Here is a 13,234-nt window from a genome sequence, read left to right as displayed (position 1 = left end):
GCATCTTCTGGACCTATCTAAAGCACTCAATACTATCAAGATTGACATTCTAATCAATAAACTAGAACACTATGGTATTAGAGGCCTAGCACTAGACTGGTTGCGTAGTTATTTGTCTGGAAGACAACAATATGTTTATGTAAATGACCATTACTCAAAAAATCAATCCATCAATCATGGAGTCCCCCAGGGCTCCATTTTGGGGCCGCTTCTCTTCATCTTATATATCGATGACTTTGTTAATTCCTCACCTGTACTACATAAAGTATTATTTGCCGATGACACAAATCTGTTTTTCTCCCACAAAAACCCAAATATTACTTGAACAAATTATAAATAGTGAGTTAATGAAAATAGACACCTGGTTTAGATGCAACAAGCTTTCCCTTAACATCAGTAAAACAAACTACATTGTGTTCCGTTCTAATAAAAAAAATGATATATCTGCCCAAAAATAAACGGGCAGAATATTGTAAGAGTCGGCTCTATAAAATTCCTGGGGGTCCTCATCGATTAATTCCTCAACTTTAATTGTCACATTGAAGACCTAACAAAAAAATTGTCTAAATATACTGCCTTGTTTTTTAACACGTTCACTGCCGTGGACGAGATATCTCGTCAAGCAGAAACCAGCGGTTGACTGCCGTGGACGAGATATCTCGTCAAAAAAAAAATTTTGACGGTGGGACGTGGATCTAACCCTTTTACATCTCCTATAAAAATATGGGAGCCACCGAACGTGTACAACCCATTCCACCGACCCACTAAGTGGCGACAGTGCTCTCCAGACTAGAAAAAGCCGAGCCAAAACTGCAGGGGAAAGCGTGAGGAAACCATTCTCATACTGTAGAATGGTTTGGCGAAAACGCTTTTGCGCTGGCGCACAACGGTGGCGCACAACGGTGGGGGGTTCCAAAAATAGACTGGGTGCAACACACTTTGAAACACGCAGCATAAATAAGCCCAGAATCGCAAAAGCTTCATCAAATCTCTCAACCGAAAACCCAAGAAACGAGCGAGCCCATCCAGACTCGCCCCGACGAGGGGCAGCCAGGCAGCACAGACAGCAGAAACTGGCTTGTGACACACCCGCTGCAGCCACGGAGGGAGGAGGAGAACACACACGGAGGGAGGAGTTTGAAGGAGAGGAGGGTTTCCTGCTGTTATGGAGGAAATTACTGTTCAAAACTATTGTTTAGATGTCTGACGTCTTACTGATGCCAAAAATAAATGGTTAAAGTGACTGTTCTATCGAATTTCACAAAAAGGCATTTATCTCAGCTTAAATTTTCAGACGCTGAAACCATGCTGTATTCAACTGCTAATGCCTACATAACTACTAACTCTACAAACTAACTCTTTTATAAATCTGTTATTGTGCAATGATCATCATAACGACTAATCTTCCTAACCATGACTCTGGGATTGTCTTTTGTGTATGTCTGTTTGTATGTTGTTGTATCCTAAGGATATCTGGCCAATATCCTGTCTGTTATATGTGGGCACCCGGGCCCCCTATCATAAGCTTTAAATAGCTTCTTTGGGGTGACCCTTTCATGCATCCAATTACTGTAATATATGTATGCAGCATGTACTGTATTCCATGTTATGATGTGTGAAATAAACTAAACTAAACTAAAAAAATTGGTAGGGGTGGTGGTGGATAGGCTGGGCTTCAGTTGGGAGGAGTGGACTTTCTCATTGGTAGGAGGGGTGGTGGAGAGGCTGGGCTTCAGTTGGGAGGAGGACTGGACTGGCTCATTGGTAGGGGTGGTGGTGGAGAGGCTGGGCTTCAGTTGGGAGGAGGGCTGGACTGGATCATTGGTAGGGGTGGTGGTGGAGAGGCTGGGCTTCAGTTGGGAGGAGGACTGGACTGGCTCATTGGTAGGGGGGTGGCAGAGAGGCTGGGCTTCAGTTGGGAGGAGGGCTGGACTGGCTCATTTGTACAGGCAGCAGAGAGGCTGGGCTTAAGTTGGGGGGAGGGCTGGACTGGCTCAATGGTAGGGGGGGTGGCGGAGAGGCTGGGCTTCAGTTGGGAGGAGGGCTGGACTGGCTCAATGGTAGGGGGGGTGGTGGAGAGGCTGGGCTTCAGTTGAGAGGAGCACTGGACTGGCTCATTGGTAGGGGGGTGGCGGAGAGGCTGGGCTTCAGTTGGGAGGAGGGCAGGACTGGCTCATTGGTAGGGGTGGTGGTGGAGAGGCTGGGCTTCAGTTGGGAGGAGGGCTGGACTGGCTCATTGGGAGGGGGGGTGGTGGAGAGGCTGGGATTCAGTTGGGAGGAGTGCTGGACTGGCTCATTGGTAGGCGTAGTGGTGGAGAGGCTGGGCTTCAGTTGGGAGGAGGGCTGGACTGGCTCATTGGTAGGGGGGGTGGCGGAGCTAGACGGTGGGCTTCAGTTGGGAGGAGGGCTGGACTGGCTCATTGGTAGGCCTGGTGGTGGAGAGGCTGGGCTTCAGTTGGGAGGATGACTGGACTAGCTCATTGGTAGGGGTGGTGGTGGAGAGGCTGGGCTTCAGTTGGGAGGAGGTGTGGACTTGCTCATTGGTAGGAGGGGTAGTGGAGAGGCTGGGCTTCAGTTGGGAGGAGGACTGGACTCGCTCATTGGTAGGGGGGTGGTGGATAGGCCTGGCTTCAGTTGGGAGGAGCACTGAACTGGCTCATTGGGAGGGGGTAGTGGAGAGGATGGGCTTCAGTTGGGAGGAGGACTGGACTGGCTCATTAATAGGAGGGGTGGTGGAGAGGCTGGGCTTCAGTTGGGAGGAGGGCTGGACTGGCTCATTGGTAGGGGGGGTGGTGGAGAGGCTGGGCTTCAGTTGGGAGGAGGACTGGACTGGCTCATTGGTAGGGGGGGTGGCGGAGAGGCTGGGCTTCAGTTGGGAGGAGGGCTGGACTGGCTCATTGGTAGGCGTGGTGGTGGAGAGGCTGGGCTTCAGTTGGGAGGAGGGCTGGACTGGCTCATTGGTAGGCCTGGTGGTGGAGAGGCTGGGCTTCAGTTGGGAGGAGGACTGGACTAGCTCATTGGTAGGGGTGGTGGTGGAGAGGCTGGGCTTCAGTTGGGAGGATGTGTGGACTTGCTCATTGGTAGGAGGGGTAGTGGAGAGGCTGGGCTTCAGTTGGGAGGAGGACTGGACTCGCTCATTGGTAGGGGGGTGGTGGATAGGCCTGGCTTCAGTTGGGAGGAGCACTGAACTGGCTCATTGGGAGGGGGGTGGTGGAGAGGATGGGCTTCAGTTGGGAGGAGGACTGGACTGGCTCATTAATAGGAGGGGTGGTGGAGAGGCTGGGCTTCAGTTGGGAGGAGGGCTGGACTGGCTCATTGGTAGGGGGGGTGGTGGAGAGGCTGGGCTTCAGTTGGGAGGAGGACTGGACTGGCTCATTGGTAGGGGGGGTGGCGGAGAGGCTGGGCTTCAGTTGGGAGGAGGGCTGGACTGGCTCATTGGTAGGCGTGGTGGTGGAGAGGCTGGGCTTCAGTTGGGAGGAGGGCTGGACTGGCTCATTTGTACAGGCGGTGGAGAGGCTGGGCTTAAGTTGGGAGGAGGGCTGGACTGGCTCATTGGTAGGGGGGGTGGCGGAGAGCCTGGGCTTCAGTTGGGAGGAAGGCTGGACTGGCTCATTGGTAGGTGTGGTGGTGGAGAGGCTGTGCTTCAATTGGGAGGAGGGCTGGACTGGCTCATTGGTAGGGGGTGTGGTGGAGAGGCTGGGCTTCAGTTGGGAGGAGGACTGGACTGGCTCATTGGTAGGGGGGGTGGCGGAGAGGCTGGGCTTCAGTTGGGAGGAGGGCAGGACTGGCTCATTGGTAGGGGGGGTGGTGGAGAGGCTGGGCTTCAGTTGGGAGGAGGGCTGGACTTGCTCATTGGTAGGGGTGGTGGTGGAGAGGCTGGGCATCAGTTGGGAGGAGGACTGGACTGGCTCATTGGTAGGGGGGGTGGCAGAGAGGCTGGGCTTCAGTTGGGAGGAGGGCTGGACTGGCTCATTTGTACAGGCGGTGGAGAGGCTGTGCTTAAGTTGGGAGGAGGACTGGACTTGCTCATTGGTAGGGGGGGTGGCAGAGAGGCTGGGCTTCAGTTGGGAGGAGGACTGGACTGGCTCATTGGTAGGGGGGGTGGCGGAGAGGCTGGGCTTCAGTTGGGAGGAGGGCTGGACTGGCTCATTGGTAGGGGGGGTGGCGGAGAGGCTGGGCTTCAGTTGGGAGGAGGGCTGGACTGGCTCATTGGTAGGCGTGGTGGTGGAGAGGCTGGGCTTCAGGTGGGAGGAGGGCTGGACTGGCTCATTGGTAGGGGGGGTGGCGGAGCTAGAGGGTGGGCTTCAGTTGGGAGGAGGGCTGGACTGGCTCATTGGTAGGGGGGTGGTGGATAGGCTGGGCTTCAGTTGGGAGGAGGTGTGGACTTGCTCATTGGTAGGAGGGGTAGTGGAGAGGCTGGGCTTCAGTTGGGAGGAGGACTGGACTCGCTCATTGGTAGGGGGGTGGTGGATAGGCCTGGCTTCAGTTGGGAGGAGCACTGAACTGGCTCATTGGGAGGGGGGTGGTGGAGAGGATGGGCTTCAGTTGCGAGGAGGACTGGACTGGCTCATTGGTAGGAGGGGTGGTGGAGAGGCTGGGCTTCAGTTGGGAGGAGGGCTGGACTGGCTAATTGGTAGGGGGGGGGGTGGAGAGGCTGGGCTTCAGTTGGGAGGAGGACTGGACTGGCTCATTGGTAGGGGGGGTGGCGGAGAGGCTGGGCTTCAGTTGGGAGGAGGGCTGGACTGGCTCATTGGTAGGCATGGTGGTGGAGAGGCTGGGCTTCAGTTGGGAGGAGGGCTGGACTGGCTCATTGGTAGGGGGGGTGGCGGAGAGGCTGGGCTTCAGTTGGGAGGAGGGAGGAGTGCTGGACTGGCTCATTGGTAGGCCTGGTGGTGGAGAGGCTGGGCTTCAGTTGGGAGGATGACTGGACTGGCTCATTGGTAGAGGTGGTGGTGGAGAGGCTGGGCTTCAGTTGGGAGGAGTGGACTTGCTCATTGGTAGGAGGGGTGGTGGAGAGGCTGGGCTTCAGTTGGGAGGAGGGCTGGACTGGCTCATTGGTAGGCCTGTTGGTGGAGAGGCTGGGCTTCAGTTGGGAGGAGGACTGGACTAGCTCATTGGTAGGGGTGGTGGTGGAGAGGCTGGGCTTCAGTTGGGAGGATGTGTGGACTTGCTCATTGGTAGGAGGGGTAGTGGAGAGGCTGGGCTTCAGTTGGGAGGAGGACTGGACTCGCTCATTGGTAGGGGGGTGGTGGATAGGCCTGGCTTCAGTTGGGAGGAGCACTGAACTGGCTCATTGGGAGGGGGGTGGTGGAGAGGATGGGCTTCAGTTGGGAGGAGGACTGGACTGGCTCATTAATAGGAGGGGTGGTGGAGAGGCTGGGCTTCAGTTGGGAGGAGGGCTGGACTGGCTCATTGGTAGGGGGGGTGGTGGAGAGGCTGGGCTTCAGTTGGGAGGAGGACTGGACTGGCTCATTGGTAGGGGGGGTGGCGGAGAGGCTGGGCTTCAGTTGGGAGGAGGGCTGGACTGGCTCATTGGTAGGCGTGGTGGTGGAGAGGCTGGGCTTCAGTTGGGAGGAGGGCTGGACTGGCTCATTTGTACAGGCGGTGGAGAGGCTGGGCTTAAGTTGGGAGGAGGGCTGGACTGGCTCATTGGTAGGGGGGGTGGCGGAGAGCCTGGGCTTCAGTTGGGAGGAAGGCTGGACTGGCTCATTGGTAGGTGTGGTGGTGGAGAGGCTGTGCTTCAATTGGGAGGAGGGCTGGACTGGCTCATTGGTAGGGGGTGTGGTGGAGAGGCTGGGCTTCAGTTGGGAGGAGGACTGGACTGGCTCATTGGTAGGGGGGGTGGCGGAGAGGCTGGGCTTCAGTTGGGAGGAGGGCAGGACTGGCTCATTGGTAGGGGGGGTGGTGGAGAGGCTGGGCTTCAGTTGGGAGGAGGGCTGGACTTGCTCATTGGTAGGGGTGGTGGTGGAGAGGCTGGGCATCAGTTGGGAGGAGGACTGGACTGGCTCATTGGTAGGGGGGGTGGCAGAGAGGCTGGGCTTCAGTTGGGAGGAGGGCTGGACTGGCTCATTTGTACAGGCGGTGGAGAGGCTGTGCTTAAGTTGGGAGGAGGACTGGACTTGCTCATTGGTAGGGGGGGTGGCAGAGAGGCTGGGCTTCAGTTGGGAGGAGGACTGGACTGGCTCATTGGTAGGGGGGGTGGCGGAGAGGCTGGGCTTCAGTTGGGAGGAGGGCTGGACTGGCTCATTGGTAGGGGGGGTGGCGGAGAGGCTGGGCTTCAGTTGGGAGGAGGGCTGGACTGGCTCATTGGTAGGCGTGGTGGTGGAGAGGCTGGGCTTCAGGTGGGAGGAGGGCTGGACTGGCTCATTGGTAGGGGGGGTGGCGGAGCTAGAGGGTGGGCTTCAGTTGGGAGGAGGGCTGGACTGGCTCATTGGTAGGGGGGTGGTGGATAGGCTGGGCTTCAGTTGGGAGGAGGTGTGGACTTGCTCATTGGTAGGAGGGGTAGTGGAGAGGCTGGGCTTCAGTTGGGAGGAGGACTGGACTCGCTCATTGGTAGGGGGGTGGTGGATAGGCCTGGCTTCAGTTGGGAGGAGCACTGAACTGGCTCATTGGGAGGGGGGTGGTGGAGAGGATGGGCTTCAGTTGGGAGGAGGACTGGACTGGCTCATTGGTAGGAGGGGTGGTGGAGAGGCTGGGCTTCAGTTGGGAGGAGGGCTGGACTGGCTAATTGGTAGGGGGGGTGGTGGAGAGGCTGGGCTTCAGTTGGGAGGAGGACTGGACTGGCTCATTGGTAGGGGGGGTGGCGGAGAGGCTGGGCTTCAGTTGGGAGGAGGGCTGGACTGGCTCATTGGTAGGCATGGTGGTGGAGAGGCTGGGCTTCAGTTGGGAGGAGGGCTGGACTGGCTCATTGGTAGGGGGGGTGGCGGAGAGGCTGGGCTTCAGTTGGGAGGAGGGAGGAGTGCTGGACTGGCTCATTGGTAGGCCTGGTGGTGGAGAGGCTGGGCTTCAGTTGGGAGGATGACTGGACTGGCTCATTGGTAGAGGTGGTGGTGGAGAGGCTGGGCTTCAGTTGGGAGGAGTGGACTTGCTCATTGGTAGGAGGGGTGGTGGAGAGGCTGGGCTTCAGTTGGGAGGAGGGCTGGACTGGCTCATTGGTAGGCCTGGTGGTGGAGAGGCTGGGCTTCAGTTGGGAGGAGGACTGGACTAGCTCATTGGTAGGGGTGGTGGTGGAGAGGCTGGGCTTCAGTTGGGAGGATGTGTGGACTTGCTCATTGGTAGGAGGGGTAGTGGAGAGGCTGGGCTTCAGTTGGGAGGAGGACTGGACTCGCTCATTGGTAGGGGGGTGGTGGATAGGCCTGGCTTCAGTTGGGAGGAGCACTGAACTGGCTCATTGGGAGGGGGGTGGTGGAGAGGATGGGCTTCAGTTGGGAGGAGGACTGGACTGGCTCATTAATAGGAGGGGTGGTGGAGAGGCTGGGCTTCAGTTGGGAGGAGGGCTGGACTGGCTCATTGGTAGGGGGGGTGGTGGAGAGGCTGGGCTTCAGTTGGGAGGAGGACTGGACTGGCTCATTGGTAGGGGGGGTGGCGGAGAGGCTGGGCTTCAGTTGGGAGGAGGGCTGGACTGGCTCATTGGTAGGCGTGGTGGTGGAGAGGCTGGGCTTCAGTTGGGAGGAGGGCTGGACTGGCTCATTTGTACAGGCGGTGGAGAGGCTGGGCTTAAGTTGGGAGGAGGGCTGGACTGGCTCATTGGTAGGGGGGGTGGCGGAGAGCCTGGGCTTCAGTTGGGAGGAAGGCTGGACTGGCTCATTGGTAGGTGTGGTGGTGGAGAGGCTGTGCTTCAATTGGGAGGAGGGCTGGACTGGCTCATTGGTAGGGGGTGTGGTGGAGAGGCTGGGCTTCAGTTGGGAGGAGGACTGGACTGGCTCATTGGTAGGGGGGGTGGCGGAGAGGCTGGGCTTCAGTTGGGAGGAGGGCAGGACTGGCTCATTGGTAGGGGGGGTGGTGGAGAGGCTGGGCTTCAGTTGGGAGGAGGGCTGGACTTGCTCATTGGTAGGGGTGGTGGTGGAGAGGCTGGGCATCAGTTGGGAGGAGGACTGGACTGGCTCATTGGTAGGGGGGGTGGCAGAGAGGCTGGGCTTCAGTTGGGAGGAGGGCTGGACTGGCTCATTTGTACAGGCAGTGGAGAGGCTGTGCTTAAGTTGGGAGGAGGACTGGACTTGCTCATTGGTAGGGGGGGTGGCAGAGAGGCTGGGCTTCAGTTGGGAGGAGGACTGGACTGGCTCATTGGTAGGGGGGGTGGCGGAGAGGCTGGGCTTCAGTTGGGAGGAGGGCTGGACTGGCTCATTGGTGGGGGGGTGGCGGAGAGGCTGGGCTTCAGTTGGGAGGAGGGCTGGACTGGCTCATTGGTAGGCGTGGTGGTGGAGAGGCTGGGCTTCAGGTGGGAGGAGGGCTGGACTGGCTCATTGGTAGGGGGGGTGGCGGAGCTAGAGGGTGGGCTTCAGTTGGGAGGAGGGCTGGACTGGCTCATTGGTAGGGGGGTGGTGGATAGGCTGGGCTTCAGTTGGGAGGAGGTGTGGACTTGCTCATTGGTAGGAGGGGTAGTGGAGAGGCTGGGCTTCAGTTGGGAGGAGGACTGGACTCGCTCATTGGTAGGGGGGTGGTGGATAGGCCTGGCTTCAGTTGGGAGGAGCACTGAACTGGCTCATTGGGAGGGGGGTGGTGGAGAGGATGGGCTTCAGTTGGGAGGAGGACTGGACTGGCTCATTGGTAGGAGGGGTGGTGGAGAGGCTGGGCTTCAGTTGGGAGGAGTGGACTTGCTCATTGGTAGGAGGGGTGGTGGAGAGGCTGGGCTTCAGTTGGGAGGAGGGCTGGACTGGCTCATTGGTAGGCCTGGTGGTGGAGAGGCTGGGCTTCAGTTGGGAGGAGGACTGGACTAGCTCATTGGTAGGGGTGGTGGTGGAGAGGCTGGGCTTCAGTTGGGAGGATGTGTGGACTTGCTCATTGGTAGGAGGGGTAGTGGAGAGGCTGGGCTTCAGTTGGGAGGAGGACTGGACTCGCTCATTGGTAGGGGGGTGGTGGATAGGCCTGGCTTCAGTTGGGAGGAGCACTGAACTGGCTCATTGGGAGGGGGGTGGTGGAGAGGATGGGCTTCAGTTGGGAGGAGGACTGGACTGGCTCATTAATAGGAGGGGTGGTGGAGAGGCTGGGCTTCAGTTGGGAGGAGGGCTGGACTGGCTCATTGGTAGGGGGGGTGGTGGAGAGGCTGGGCTTCAGTTGGGAGGAGGACTGGACTGGCTCATTGGTAGGGGGGGTGGCGGAGAGGCTGGGCTTCAGTTGGGAGGAGGGCTGGACTGGCTCATTGGTAGGCGTGGTGGTGGAGAGGCTGGGCTTCAGTTGGGAGGAGGGCTGGACTGGCTCATTTGTACAGGCGGTGGAGAGGCTGGGCTTAAGTTGGGAGGAGGGCTGGACTGGCTCATTGGTAGGGGGGGTGGCGGAGAGCCTGGGCTTCAGTTGGGAGGAAGGCTGGACTGGCTCATTGGTAGGTGTGGTGGTGGAGAGGCTGTGCTTCAATTGGGAGGAGGGCTGGACTGGCTCATTGGTAGGGGGTGTGGTGGAGAGGCTGGGCTTCAGTTGGGAGGAGGACTGGACTGGCTCATTGGTAGGGGGGGTGGCGGAGAGGCTGGGCTTCAGTTGGGAGGAGGGCAGGACTGGCTCATTGGTAGGGGGGGTGGTGGAGAGGCTGGGCTTCAGTTGGGAGGAGGGCTGGACTTGCTCATTGGTAGGGGTGGTGGTGGAGAGGCTGGGCATCAGTTGGGAGGAGGACTGGACTGGCTCATTGGTAGGGGGGGTGGCAGAGAGGCTGGGCTTCAGTTGGGAGGAGGGCTGGACTGGCTCATTTGTACAGGCAGTGGAGAGGCTGTGCTTAAGTTGGGAGGAGGACTGGACTTGCTCATTGGTAGGGGGGGTGGCAGAGAGGCTGGGCTTCAGTTGGGAGGAGGACTGGACTGGCTCATTGGTAGGGGGGGTGGCGGAGAGGCTGGGCTTCAGTTGGGAGGAGGGCTGGACTGGCTCATTGGTGGGGGGGTGGCGGAGAGGCTGGGCTTCAGTTGGGAGGAGGGCTGGACTGGCTCATTGGTAGGCGTGGTGGTGGAGAGGCTGGGCTTCAGGTGGGAGGAGGGCTGGACTGGCTCATTGGTAGGGGGGGTGGCGGAGCTAGAGGGTGGGCTTCAGTTGGGAGGAGGGCTGGACTGGCTCATTGGTAGGGGGGTGGTGGATAGGCTGGGCTTCAGTTGGGAGGAGGTGTGGACTTGCTCATTGGTAGGAGGGGTAGTGGAGAGGCTGGGCTTCAGTTGGGAGGAGGACTGGACTCGCTCATTGGTAGGGGGGTGGTGGATAGGCCTGGCTTCAGTTGGGAGGAGCACTGAACTGGCTCATTGGGAGGGGGGTGGTGGAGAGGATGGGCTTCAGTTGGGAGGAGGACTGGACTGGCTCATTGGTAGGAGGGGTGGTGGAGAGGCTGGGCTTCAGTTGGGAGGAGGGCTGGACTGGCTAATTGGTAGGGGGGGTGGTGGAGAGGCTGGGCTTCAGTTGGGAGGAGGACTGGACTGGCTCATTGGTAGGGGGGGTGGCGGAGAGGCTGGGCTTCAGTTGGGAGGAGGGCTGGACTGGCTCATTGGTAGGCATGGTGGTGGAGAGGCTGGGCTTCAGTTGGGAGGAGGGCTGGACTGGCTCATTGGTAGGGGGGGTGGCGGAGAGGCTGGGCTTCAGTTGGGAGGAGGGAGGAGTGCTGGACTGGCTCATTGGTAGGCCTGGTGGTGGAGAGGCTGGGCTTCAGTTGGGAGGATGACTGGACTGGCTCATTGGTAGAGGTGGTGGTGGAGAGGCTGGGCTTCAGTTGGGAGGAGTGGACTTGCTCATTGGTAGGAGGGGTGGTGGAGAGGCTGGGCTTCAGTTGGGAGGAGGACTGGACTCGCTCATTGGTAGGGGGGGTGGTGGATAGGCCTGGCTTCAGTTGGGAGGAGCACTGAACTGGTTCATTGGGAGGGGGGGTGGTGGAGAGGCTGGGCTTCAGTTGGGAGGAGGAGTGGACTTGCTCATTGGTAGGAGGGGTGGTGGAGAGGCTGGGCTTCAGTTGGGAGGAGGACTGGACTCGCTCATTGGTAGGGGGGGTGGTGGATAGGCCTGGCTTCAGTTGGGAGGAGCACTGAACTGGTTCATTGGGAGGGGGGGTGGTGGAGAGGCTGGGCTTCAGTTGGGAGGAGGAGTGGACTTGCTCATTGGTAGGAGGGGTGGTGGAGAGGCTGGGCTTCAGTTGGGACGAGGACTGGACTGGCTCATTGGTAGAGGTGGTGGTGGAGAGGCTGGGCTTCAGTTGGGAGGAGGACTGGACTGGCTCATTGGTAGGGGGGGTGGTGGAGAGGCTGGACCTCAGTTTGGAGGAGGACTGGACTGGCTCATTGGTAGGGGGAGTGGTGGAGAGGCTGGACCTCAGTTTGCAGGAGGACTGGACTGGCTCATTGGTAGGGGCGGTGGAGAGGCTGGGCTTAAGTTGGGAGGAGGGCTGGACTGGCTCATTGGTAGGGGGGTGGTGGAGAGGCTGGGCTTCAGTTGGGAGAAGGACTGGACTGGCTCATTGGGAGGGGGGGTGGTGGAGAGCCTGGGCTCCAGTTGGGAGGAGGACTGGACTGGCTCATTGGTAGGGGGGGTGGAGAGAAGCTGCATCTGTTGGGTCCGGCACAAGGCAGGGATAGAGACAACTGATTTTGTTTGTCTGTGTTGATGACATGTTGGCTAAAAGAGGAGCAGAATGTAAACACTGTTTCTGTGAAGATATTAAGTTAAACTATGTTGGGGACAGAGATGCTCACAAGTCCAAGTCAAGTCTCTAGTCGTTGGTCACAAGTCCAAGTCAAGTCTCAAGTCTTTGAGGGGCAAGTCCAAGTCAAGTCTTAGGTCCCTGGATGAGCGTTCCATCATCAGCCGCATGCCATCTGGTCTGCTTAGAACACTGTATTGCTAAAACTAAGGAATTAAAAGGATGTACTGTATTATCCTCACTCCTTATCTATTAGAATGTAGCAGCAATGATTAGAGATGACATTAGTCCTTAACTCATTGAGTGCCATGGACGTCCTTCGACGTCCAATTAAATAGTGACGTAGAGTGCCACGGACGTCCTTCGACGTCCAATGCGTTTTTTGACGGTGGGACGTCGATCAAAGCCTTCCGCAGCTCCTGTACAACTATAGTAGCTATTGGAGGTCTATAACCTATTTTACAGAACCCTTAGGTGGCGACAGTGCTCTCCAGATTACAGAAATACAGCCTGACAAAGCCGTGATCAAAAGACAAACCGCGCTCATGCTGCGCGGATTGATTGCTGTTGGCAAGCAGCCCAGAGCCATCTACATGATGGCTCTGGGCTGCTTGCCAACAGCAATCAATCCGCGCACACAACTGCAGCTCCTCTGCCTGTCTGTCTGTCTGCATAGATAGTTTCTCAACACACCAGAAAGGCAGCACCCAACGCCGAAGGGCCAACCCTTACCTGCAGTCGCATTGGGCATTTCCTCATTGCTGCTGTGAGCTGCCAGGAGCCGCGCGGCACAAAAACAGAGGCTCCGAATAGACTTTGTGCGTGTGGGGAGGAGTTTACAGCTGACTCGGGGAGAGGCGGGGAGAGGGGGGGACAGGGGGGTGGGGCACGCATGCACCACAGAACTAAACCAGGTCACATCATCAAAAAAATATTAGCTAGAGTCAGTGAATGTGCTTGAAATAATGCATTTCACAAAAGGCTGAATATCTCAGCTTCCTGATAGAAAAGCATATTTTTGCTGTTTTTGACCTATCTTCTCCGGCTCATAACTAAAGAACGGAAAATGGTATCAATAAACTTTTTTTTGCTGATGATACAATAGAGTCTCCTTGTTCTTTTTGCGTGTTCGGTGTTTACATAGTAATATCACACAATATTCTGTGGGCCTCGAGAAATCACTGAAAACGCTCTGAAAACTCTGGCACTGGGAGCGTCCGTTCTCCAAAAGTGGCTGGCACTCAATGAGTTAATGATAATGCATAAAAAAAAATCACAAGTCCCAAACCGTCAAGTCTCAAGTCTTTGAGGCCGAGTCTCAAGTCCAGTCTCAAGTCACTGTATGTGTGACTTAAGTGCGACTCCAGTCCAGGTCTCAGTCCAAGTCCCCATCTCTGGTTGGGGAGCAAAAGTTGTGCT

The sequence above is a fragment of the Poromitra crassiceps genome, assembly GCF_964638095.1.
Source record: "Poromitra crassiceps genome assembly, chromosome: 11".
Lineage (NCBI taxonomy): Eukaryota > Metazoa > Chordata > Actinopteri > Beryciformes > Melamphaidae > Poromitra > Poromitra crassiceps.
The sequence above is the reverse complement of the archived record's forward strand: the minus strand, read 5'-3'. Positions refer to the sequence as shown.